This window comes from Mustela putorius, unplaced genomic scaffold (assembly GCF_011764305.1).
Source record: "Mustela putorius furo isolate JIRA1106 unplaced genomic scaffold, ASM1176430v1.1 tig00000992_pilon_pilon_pilon, whole genome shotgun sequence".
Lineage (NCBI taxonomy): Eukaryota > Metazoa > Chordata > Mammalia > Carnivora > Mustelidae > Mustela > Mustela putorius.
The window spans coordinates 855,558-866,382 of record NW_025421526.1 but is presented as its reverse complement, the minus strand read 5'-3'; the positions used below and the strand labels follow the sequence as shown (position 1 = coordinate 866,382).

The window sequence follows — 10,825 nt, the reverse complement described above, 5'->3', positions numbered from 1 at the left end:
CACAGAAAAATAAGAAAAATAATGATGCTACAGGAAGTTTTTCATTATTTCTTTCAAATAATCACCTTTTATTCTGATATTATGTTTTTCCTTCTTTTTAGATGTTAAAATGTTCTTTCTTTCATGTGGCTAAAGTAAACAGAAGGGTTACTTTTCAGTTGCCTTACAAAAATTAAAAATTAGTATTCTCTGTAAAGTACCTATTTTCTGAATAAAATGTTGCTTGACTACAAAAATCTAAAAATACAAGAACCAGTATTACAAAGTAATTAGTGTGACATGTATTTTTGCTTAAAGGAATATGTATGTATCTTTTTTTAAATAATATGTATGTATCTTAAAACCTCTCTCAATTAAAATAACTAATGCCAGATATCTCCTGTTTTCTCTTTCTCTCTCTCTTTTTTTCTTTTTTTTTCTTTTTAATCTTCCTATTGATTCTCACCCACATGGATATGGACTTGCCTTCTCGGACTGTAGCCCCCCTGCAAGCACCACCCATTGGTAGATTTATAGAATCCCTTGTTTATGGTTATGTTATGCTGCACAAAGTCTTCATAGGCCAGGGGCATAATTTTTGACAAAGGAGATGTAGCCGTGAGCTCATGCCCATGAAATTGACTGGGCCGTGTGTCACATATCCTGGGGACAACATGCTTAATAGGGAATGGTGAGCTGAAGACTCAATTACAATGATTCCTGAGTGATTAAACCCTGTGCCACCAGGATCTATCTTACCGATTGCCAAATATGCCATAAACAAGGGGCGAACATATTGGGCCAAATTCTCCACTGGCAGTATGCACAGGTCTGTGATTCCAAGGCAAAGACCTTCTCTTTGAGACACTACTAAAATTCACGTGTCTTCCATCTCTGCTTCCGTAGATTGAGAGGTACCATTTCCCAATGAAAGAATATTTCACTGCCCTTGGTCATGTTTCCAAAGAACTAGGAATTGAGACTATCCCTGGCCATTTCGATGTCCTATGCCACTGACCCCATAAGAAGAGAAGGGGTCACAATATTGTACAAGGTTCTTCATGCTAATGACTAGGGGGAAATTGGGTTGCTCCTCCCCTGTGAGGTCAGTGAGGACTATGTTCATGAGATACCCTTGACTTGGGAGCCTGTTAGTGTTTCCCTGCGCAGTAGTGTTCCTTCTTAGGAAACTCTAAGAACACAGTATTCGTAAGACCAGTTAGGACCCGGTTCAAGCAGAAGTAAAGGTTTGGCTTATCCACTGGTAAATAGTCTCATTTGGCAGAGGCAAGGGTAAGAGAATCATTGGATAATGGCAGAAAGTAGTTACAGTTGTCACCCTTGGCCTCATTGATGATGACAGAGAAAAGGACTCTAGTAGCTGTATTTTGTATTACTTAATAGGTTGTTTCCTACAACATCCCCCCCCACCACTTTATATGAAGAACACAAGAGTATTTAAATTTGTAGATTTTAAGTTAACGGTCCCTCATTAATGGTACCATTTTATGATAAGGTAGCTGCTCAGACTTCATGCTTTCTTATGTAGAGACGAACCTGAGTGAAAACACGAGTGGACACCGAAAGGCAAGAAGAGCGGACTGTCCTGGGACTCTGCGCTCCTTCAGATTCGATTCCCCCTTTCCCCACCTGTCCTATCGCTTCAGGAGGCTGATCCCTGTGGACTGTATCAATAAGATCACCATTCATACTGGTGTGGGGTTAAATTCAGTCTCTTGGGAGTCCTGGCAGGAAGTGAGAGAGAGACAGCCAGAGACAGAAATTCGGAGAGAGACTAGGAGACATGGAGAGAGAGGAGAGGAGGAAATAGGAGGGTAGGTATCCCCGTGGCTCTCTCTGGGAAATTCCCTTGAGCTGTCAATGTCCTTCCTGGGACATCAAGGTGGCTCCCCTAGAGGGGTCCGCTCTATCACGACTTTCTTTTTTCTTCTGGATTCTAGTTTCCTCCCTCCTTTTGCCATGTTAGGCCCCGGGGTGCTGATAGCAAGCTGTGTTAGGCCTAGATCCCACATTATTCTTGTGTTCCACCCCAAATTTGTAATTAGTACTTCTGGGAATAAACTCTTTTTGAATTATCTAAATGTCTGTGAGCCATCTGTTTCCTGAGGAACTCTGACCATCTATTTTCATTTCACCCTAAGAGTCGAAGACACTCAAGAGAGAGCAGATTCGGGTCACAAAGCAATCAGCAAGCACAGTGTGCACGAAGAAACAGGGAAACCAGGCAGAGAGACAAACCCACTAAGGGTGTTACTTTCCCTGTAGAAACACAACTTGTCGTACGTGTATGTGGTAGAACATAGAATTTGCACCAGACACTTCATACAGTGTATTGGAACAATAGACTAACATACATTTTTTTTTTTAATAGACAGATAGCACATAGACTTATGGTAAGAACTTTCTGCTGAAAGTAACTGTTCTTGTAAGAGAGACAATGCAGCTCGGATCAGCGTGTGTCGAGAACAGCACCTGACGAGAAGGGAAGCAGCCGCATCTGATAACGTCGAAGCAAAGAGCATCCCACCAGGACAGGACAAGACTACGCATGTTTACACCTGTCTGCGGGGACTTCGGTCTCTTAACGTGGACAAAACTGTAAATACATAATATTATATTCTTGTGTATGACATGAAATTTCTATTAAACATTATCTACTGTATTGTGATTTACACCTGACTTCAGTGTAAATCACAGTATACACAATACACTGTGTTGTGATTAACAAACCTGTTTAAGTGTGTGTTCACAAGGTTCTAAATTAAAAAAAAAAAAAAAAAAACTTAGAAAAAGTCCAGATATTGTGACAGGTAGAGTGAGTAGATGCAAATAGTGTAACTAGTACACTATTAACAGGTTAACAGGTTTCCCTACTGAACAGTGTATTCCTGACCATACTGTATTTTAAGATACTGTTTCTAGAGTTAAGTTGCAGAGGAAACCATACCACCATTATGAAGAATATATTTTCTTAAAAATTTTTACAAATATATAGGTATACTGCAAGTTATTCATAAATAAAAAATATTTATGGAAAAAACAAGCTAATTTTCCATTAAATGACAAGAATTTGCCTCTAATATTGAAAATGCATATTTCTCCAAGGGTTCCTGATCATATTAATTTCCCATTGCACGTCAGTTTTTATCTTTCTGTATATATGGATCAAGATTAAACAAGTTATATAATTTTACTAATTAGTGTGAGGTTTTGTAGTTTTTAGACAAAGCATATTTTCTTTCCCTTTAATATACCCCCATGAAACTAGTGATTGTGAATTTTTTATCTTGAACCAAATGTCTTCTATCAGACCTCTGAAACGGTCACAGACTTACTTCTCTTAAAGCAAGAAGTTTTGAAGTCAGTTATATTATGTGTCAGATTTCTTTTTAAAATATTGAACAAACTCTAAAAAAATGGGTAAGCTGTACAATATCTCCATCTATTATACTGTGTTCTGGGTAGACCTAATTTATAATCATAATTATGGCATTAAAAACACAGAGTATGCTGTGAACTGAAGTTATTAGTGAAACTGGTGATAGAAAAATATATATGTATTTGGACGTAGATACGAATTTTATGGAGATGGAGATATAGAAAAAAAATTTTAATTTCAGTCACTACTTGATGTAAAATAAAAGTACAACTTTATGTTACGCTTGTATTCTAAATTTCTAAAAACAAATAATTCTGGCTTCTTCAAAAGTCAAACTAAAATAGACAATATCAATTTTATCCACAAGTTAACAAAAAAAATTAACCACAAGTTAACCTCACCTTCTAATCAATAATCTTTTTAAAGATTTATTCACTTATTTGAGAGAGAGCAGGGGCGGGTGGAGGAATGGCACGGGGGAGGGAGAGAGGAGCTCTAGGCACACGCCGGCTGAGCACAGAGCCGCACCGGGGGCCTGACCCCGCGACCCGGAGAGCACGACCTGAGCGAAAAGCAAGAGTCAGAGCCTTCACGGGCTGTGCCGCCCAGATGCCCCCAGTCAATAATTTTTACAGACGCATTGATAAATTATTGTTACTAAGTAAAATGCACAATTCAAGTTTCCAAGTCGAAATTATAATTTAGTATTTGAATTGAAGTTACTTTGAGAGGCTACTCGAGGGAGCAGACAGCGAGTTAGAGGCTCCGCGCTTCAGACGGCTCTCTCAGAAGAGTCTGAGGGGAGTCCTGGGGACTTTTCATTACTAGGAAACAGTGAGGTAGCCTCTACCTAAGATTATTTTCTAAAATCTCATCTTCCCAATATTTTAAAATCTAAGTAGCTTATGCATACCTGCCGTGATTTATTGCCGCATTTTAGGAACCTGGGACATTACCGATGTTGCCCAGTCAAGGCAGTAGAGGTTACATTATCAGCTTCACATTAGTTAATCGTCTACTTATGAAGAACGGAAATTCTGTTATCTGATACTTCTCTCCTCTCTTAGAAAACTGGTGGTTTGCACTGAAGTTTTCTCCCATTGCAAATAGTTCCTTGTGACAGTTACTATAATTAGAACCTATGTTTAACTTGCAAACCATTAGTTAAATGTGTAGCCTTGACAAGTGACTTAACTCGTCCATGTGGGACTTCTGCCTCAGCACACAGTCCAGCCCATCGGATGTCCTGTCTGTCTAGGCAGGAAACTAAAAAGTTACGTTTCCCAGATTCCTCGCAACTATGGCTCTGGGTGTGATTTAGATTTTTCCAAAGAGATGCATTTGTTTGAGACTTAGAGTCAAGAAGAAAATCACTAGAGAAGAGAGGCTAAGCGTAAGGCTTCTCTTTTCCTTAAACGGATCAAGGAGGGCCAACCACTGGACAGCAATTTTCTGTTTCCTAGTCTCTAGCCAAGGCCGAGGGTTCCTAGAGTCGTTACTTCTGCTGGTTGTTACCTTGCTCCAAGACTGACAAAGGCCGTGTGATTCTGATTCTAGAATCCGTGGCCAGATTCCTCAGATGGTCTGTCATAGATGAACCTCGGTGGGCTTGTTCTGTGGCGTTCTGCTGGAACTGATTCTTAGGAGTCCGGCTTATTGACGGATCCCCAGCCTCTTCCATGATAGTGTAAGTACCGCCCCTTCAATTAGAACTTCGGTTAGACTGGAGCACCACCACTAACCCCGTGGGAAACCGTGCCAGTCATCCATGCTGGGGCTATCCAGGGGATAACATGTGGGTGATGAATAGAAAGCAATTCAGACTTCAGTGCTCGGCCATCAGTAAATGTGAGAAAAATTACTGGAGACGTCTCTTAGCAAACATATTTGATGTGTATCTCTTCTATTACAGAAGGAAAATCAAAGATTCTCTCTATGTTTTGTCAGAATTTTGAATTAATTTTCCAGTGTCAATAACTTATTTTTACTTTTGACTTGTGTGATTTTGCTTCTCTTTATTATGCTCTTTGTTTCCACAAAAGCCTAATGCAAACGTGGTTGAGCCAACTGAAATCTGAAGAATCGGTCTGGATGTCGTTGCTGGAGGTGTCAGTAACTGATTTAGTACTGATTTAGTACTGATTTCGTCAGTAACTGATTTAGTACTGATTTAGTACTGATTTAGTACTGATTTCGTCAGTAACTGATTTAGTACTGATTTAGTACTGATTTCGTCAGTAACTGATTTAGATTGCCAAAGATAAACGGAAAAGGGTTTGCACGTGATCTTGTAACTGATCAATGTTGCCACACTCTACTTCATTGTCTCACCGCGTTATATATATACTATATTTATCTTTAAAATCTGGAATTGTTTCAAACAGATATTATTTTGTTCGGCTCTTCCTTGCATCCAACAAAGAATTATAGACTATGAAAATACTTCCACTAATTGAAGGAAAATAAACAAATCCATGGTTGGTTATGTAGTCTCATTTCTTAGACATAAAGGCTCAAGAAAACAAAAAATAAAAGCCACTTGCTAAGTTATGTAGGAAGTAAATGAATGAATAACAAATTACTTTAGATAGTGTAACATGGCACAGTATAAACACGCGCACACACACATATACGTATACACACGATGTGACACGCGTGATCACGTAAGGGGCAGAGCTGAGTTAATTGTATCATCCAATGCAATGATATTATCAGCTACATAAGGACTCTTCTTCAATTTCTAAAAAAGATTTTATTGATTTATGTAGAGCAAGCGGGGGAGGAGGAGGAGAGGGAGAAAGAGGATCTCAAGCCGACTTTGCCCAACGCCAGGCTCAGTCTCACGACCCCAAGGTCATGGCCTGAACTGAAATCAAGAGTTGGACGCTTCGCTGACGGAGCCCCCAGGAGCCTCTTCCGCAGCGCACACTTCCTGCTTTTCTCTTTGCCTCTTCCCGTTGCTGTCCACTCTACCGTACTTGCCACAGGGCTTTCACATGTCCGCACCCTTACTTTTTCTAATGATGCTATTTGATGTATGTGTTTTTAATTTGGACTAATGGTCTTATCTACCACATTATTTCTCCAGTTTTTTCATTTAATAGTATAGTTGAAGATCTTTGCCTCATGTTCATCTAGTTCCAAGTCCTCAAGTCTACACAGCGTTCCCCTCGAATCATTTTTAATGTTTCTGTTCATGGATACATAAGAGTTCCCAATTTCCTGCTACCACAGTCATGCAGTAATGGGTAAGACCAGTGGCCCTGGGCAAACCCTCAGTCGTGGGACTTCAGTGTCGCAGGAAACACACAGTCACAATTCCAATGAGACTTGGCAGTCAGGTTTCCAAACAGGTCTTCCCGTTTACACACTTATCAGCAAGATGAACCTGCTCTCAAATTTCTGTATTCATTTCAAAACTTAGTATTAACTGACTTGTTACTTATCTCATTCCCAATGCTTGTAACCTGATAGCTAATAAGAAAATACATAATTGTATCTCTCCAAACCAGAGCATTTTTAATAGTTAACTGTGAAGATAAAAATGATGTTACTATTATAGTTACTATGTAATTATTATAAAAATAGTTAAGGTAATGGCCAAGTTAACTGCAAAGATATAAATCATAAAGAGGTTATGCTAAGCAAGCCAGGACACGCGCCCTATAACACTGATGTTTTAAATATTTGTTTAATTATTTGATTATTTGTATTTAATTATTCAATTATTTGAATAATTTGAATATTTAAAGTTGAACATCTTCCCATAAACACATTAGCCAGCAGATTAGTTCTCTGATAAGTACTTGTCTCCTCTGTCTTTCTCCTAGTGTCCTGTCTCCCTTATTAGTGTGGAGAGTTGACTCCGTATTTGAGGCTCTCGTCCCGTGGTATTGGCTGTCCCTCCCAGTCTGTAAGGCACCTTCTTGCGTTCTCTATCATTTCCTTCACTGAAGAGAAATACGAGTAAATGTATTTCCATTTTGGGGGACTTTAACAATACTTCATCATGTCACAGTCATAAAAGTCTCTATTATTTTCGGTATGAGCCTACGTCTTGCCTTTCACATTGAGGTTTTTGATCTGCCTGGCACACACCTTCATATTGCTTTGATTCCCACAGATATAATAAGCCAGTTTCTCAGTCCACCTCCTCTGCAATCCGTCCTGGCCCCACGACTCTGTTAACACAACAGCCCCACGGAGCTCCCTTGTACTCGAGGAACACTGGCTTCTGGACTGCTTGGTCACATTGTTCCAGTGTTTCGTTCGTTTGTTTTTTGTCACAGACACACATGTGAGGTTTTCATTGTCACAGCTTTCCATGGTCCTTAATATCCATAAGAGAAATATCCTTTGTTTTTAGAACTCTCTTTGCTCTCGGTGGGCAATAACTCTTTTATGAAAAATTTTAAGTCAAAGTAATCAAATTCGACAAACATTTTTCTGGAAGGTTCATTTTAATATTGAATTTATACATTAGTTTGAATGCCAGAAGCTTCATAAGGGTGTGTATAAGAACACCATCACCAGGGTGCTCAGAAGATAAGCTAATATTGGGGCACCTGGGTGGCTCAGTGGGTTAAGCCTCTGCCTTGGGCTCAGGTCATGGTCTCAGGGTCCTGGGATCGAGCCCCGCATCGGGCTCTCTGCTCCGCGGGGAGCCTGCTTCCCTCTCTCTCTGCCTGCCTCTCTGCCTGCTTGTGATCTCTGTCTGTCAAATAAATAAATAAACATCTTAAAAAAATTGAGTTTCCAGATCTTAAAATAATGGGATACAGTGCTTGTAAAGATAAGCTGCTCTAATTACTTCTGTCGACGTCTGCACACACCTTTCCTGTGGTTTTACACGGTCTTATTGCCAGGGGATGTTTGTTTCCCACTCCTCTGAGTCAGTGCTCGCCTTCTAGCTTCCAGCAGGATCTTAGAAACCTCAGGTACTTACTTCGAGAAGCTGCAGGATGAGAGAGAGGACAGCACGGCCTGTGGTCAGCCCCACACGCAGGCATGGGAGTCGGGGCATCTTAGGCCGTTCAGCTCCAGCTGAGTTCTTAGATGACGAAAACCGTGGTCCTGGTGAGAACAGAAGGAGACCATCTAGCAAAACCCATCCGAACTTCTGATCCACGGAATTAGAGTAAATAAAGTGGTTGTTAAGCCAGGCTTGGAAAACCATGACTGGCAGGCCAAACCCACCTTTCGAGTTAATTTGTGTATGGGACTTCCACCCAAGAACCATTTTGATACACTCTATTACGATATTATTTATTTATTTGACAGAGAGACAGATCAGAGAGGCAGGTAGAGAGAGAAAGAGGAGGAAGCAGGCTCCCCGCTGAGCCGAGAGCCCGATGTGGGACTCGATCCCTGAACCCTGAGACCATGACCTGAGCCGAAGGCAGAGGCTTTAACCCACTGAGCTGCCCACGCACCCCTTATTTTGATATTTTTAAGAGATGATAACATGCAAAAGCGACTAATGGCATGTGTCAAATAGTTACTATCCTGCCTTTTACACCTGTTATAAGACTATGTTTAGGTTGTTTGTATGCAGAAATATACAATATCCATGTCAAGGCTTGAAACCTGCTTGTCAAAGGAAGCAAAGTGATCCTTTGGTAAAACTAAATTTAAAAGAAAACCTGCACACATCGAAGGGAATTTTATTCCTTCTCACTCAAACTTTATCTATAAATATCATATATATCACTTATAATGAAACTATCAAGATCATATGTAGATACAAAAACATTGGCTAAATTATAAGATACTATAAAATATAAGGTGTGATGATTGATTGTGAGAGTACAGAAGACAGACGATGACTAGCTTTTGGACAGTAAAGGTAGTTTTCAAAGTAACTTAGCATTAACCTTATCCAAACATGGGAAAACTCGGGCTCCTGCATGGCCCAGTGGTTATGTCTGCCTTCAGCTCGGGTCATGATCCCAGGCTCTTGGGATCGAGCCTGGGCTGTCTGCTCAGCGGGGACCTTCCTCTCCCTCTCCCTCTGCCTGGCTCTCCCCACCTGTATATGCTCTCTTTTTCTTTGTTAATTAAATAAATAATCTAAACCCCCCCCCAAACCCCAAAACAAAACGTGAGAAAATAAATCTGCCGAGAGAAACGTAATCTTCATTTCAAGACATATTTTAATGCTTTACTATTTTTCCACCGATTTCTTCCTTTTTAATGCATGGTCAAGAAGTAATTAAAGCAGTAATTGCTTATATCAGCTACGCAGACATACATGCTGAATCATATTAATTTTGCTTAGTTTAGTCTAGCTAATGTCGGGTGAGTATGCAACTTTTCTATTAACAGCATTTTAGTTTTATGTACTTTTTTAAAAGATAGATGATGATGGATAGATAGATAAATTTGGTTGCTTTTTGGTTACTGCCATTTTCATAAAACTAATATACTCCTTAAGTTGTTATTAACTAGTTATTATTAACTGCTTGGATTACCAGGCATGAGCTTTCTAATTATGTTGTCCCGAGTTGTGACCTAAAGATCTTAATCATCATTTATCTGAAGAAATGCATATTATATAAGTATTTCCAATATTAACAAATGCACATTTTTACTATGCACTCTTTGCTCTACAAATTCTGCTTTGGACATTAATATGTGCTAGCGTCTTTGTTCCATAAAACTTAGGAGAGCAGCTGTGAGGTCATGTCAGGGCACGAGGTTCCTCCCGACCTCCCTGGTGCTTAGCTGATGCCTTTATCTCGTGCCAGCAGGTGGTTCCCCGTCACTGGCATTCTCAAAAGTAGCTTCAAGGGAGGTTAGAAAAAAATGACCTTTATTTGAGAGGCTGTAAGTTTACTTTTAAAATGTTATTGTTGTAAGAGAAGGAGAGAACAGATCTGCAGTAGGCCGAACGCAGTTCGCTGTGTAAGTTCAGGTAAAAACGCCCCCGTTCTTGAATCCCTTCAGATCTAAGGCCCTTCACTGTCGGAACACTTCCGTGCTGGGAAATAATTTCTATGGTCACCCTAATATTGGAGGAAAAGTAGCAATCTCCCGCTACAGACAGTCTTATATTTAAAAATGCTCTCCTTAGTACCAATATCAATACACCTTCGACTGACTTCTACTTGCCCGGTGAGCAGGTGCAATTGTCAATTGTCTTTCTTCCTCACTTGTATTTCTACATCCCTCGTTTCTCACACGTAAAGTCAGCCCCTCTCTTGTCCACTGTTAGAATTCAGATTGGACGCTGTTTGTTCCACATGACGATCAGTTAATTTATACTGATGGGAACATTCTTCCAGTTGATAATGAACGAATTATGGGTAGCTGCAGGACAAACACTCTCATTACCGTGGCTCTCATCAACCACTGAAACGTGTCCATCCCCATGTTACTACGGCAAATGAGGTTCTGGGACGCGGTGCTTTAGAAATCGGCAGAGTATGTGGTGGATGGTTGCCTCCG

General features: G+C 40.2%; 1 protein-coding gene across 1 annotated transcript in view; it reads left to right on the top strand.

Moving 5' to 3' along the window:
* The first annotated feature begins 4,977 nt into the window (after positions 1 to 4,977).
* Positions 4,978 to 10,825, top strand: part of TFPI (tissue factor pathway inhibitor) — a 99,367-nt gene continuing 93,519 nt past the window's right edge. The window contains exon 1 of the mRNA XM_045086447.1: positions 4,978 to 5,066. The gene's annotated coding sequence lies outside the window, so the exon portion shown is untranslated. The remainder of the gene's footprint in view (positions 5,067 to 10,825) is intronic.